This window comes from Emiliania huxleyi (assembly GCF_000372725.1).
Source record: "Emiliania huxleyi CCMP1516 unplaced genomic scaffold EMIHUscaffold_475, whole genome shotgun sequence".
Classification (NCBI taxonomy): Eukaryota; Haptophyta; order Isochrysidales; family Noelaerhabdaceae; genus Emiliania; species Emiliania huxleyi.
Genome location: NW_005198427.1, coordinates 1,956 through 3,056, shown reverse-complemented (window position 1 = coordinate 3,056; position 1,101 = coordinate 1,956).

Below are 1,101 nucleotides of genomic sequence, written 5' to 3'. Positions count from 1 at the left end.
CCAGCCCGCCGCGCCTGCGGGCCCGGCCGCCGCCGCGCGCGTGCCGCCGCCGCCCAGCGGCGGCGGAGTGCGCGGCTGCTCCTTCACTGTCCCTAACCCGGGCAGGAAGCGTGGGCAGCAGCAGCGCGGCAAGGGCCGCGGTGCCAGGGGCCGTGCCGATGCTGGACCCCGTCTCGTTGACAAGAACGCGCTGTCCGCGCGCGGCAGCGGGCCCTCGCGCCAGTCGCGCTCGCCGTCGCCCGACTCTCCGCCCGCCAAGCGGGCCGCCTCCGCTGACTCGTCCGGCTATGAAACCGATACGCCGGACGAGGTGCAGCAGGAGGCGGTCCGCAGGGTATGCGGCGCGCTCGGCATGAGGGAGCAGTTCGAGGCGGCGATGGCGGCGGGCGAGCTGCTCGAGATGCTCGAGAGCTTGCCGCGAGGGGCGGTCGAGGCCTCTGTCCGACAGATGCGGGGTTACAACCGCACGGGCGAGTGGCCAGAGCCCATTCTCACCAGCCCTGCCCCGCAGCGCGGCCGCTCGCCAAGCCCCGTCGATGAGTGGTCAGATGGTTAGTGCCCGAGAGCGAGGGGTCCGGGGGGGAGCACAAAATATAAACATAGGACGCCCAGCCTTGCCCTCGTGCCGCCGAGTGCTTATCCTATGCGAGAGAGATCCCCTGTGCCCTCTCCCCAGCCCTCTCCGCGCGGCGATGCGCCCTCCCCCCTCGCTTTTGCAAAATCCTGCAAAGGTGGGGACGTGTCTGTCCTCGACCCAGCCCTAGCTTGGGATGTCCGTTGTATTTATTTATTTATTTATTGAGGTTGCCGACTGCACTCCAAGTGCTCCAAGGGGTGGCAGCCGCAAACTCGCCGTTTCTACTCTCTTTGTGCCATTCTAGTTGTGCCCAATCTACACCCTTGTCGTCCCAGTGTGAAAGAGACTGTCTGAGCTTGTGCGTCTTGGGTCCATGGTTGTGTTTTTGTGTGAAAGAGACGCTCATAACATCGAAGGCTAGCTCCAAAAGAAAGAAAACCCAGCTGAAGCCCGCTCGATATTCACGCCGTGCTCATCCACGGTCGTCGGCGCTCCTGTAGCCGCCAATGAAAAGTGAGTCGCGC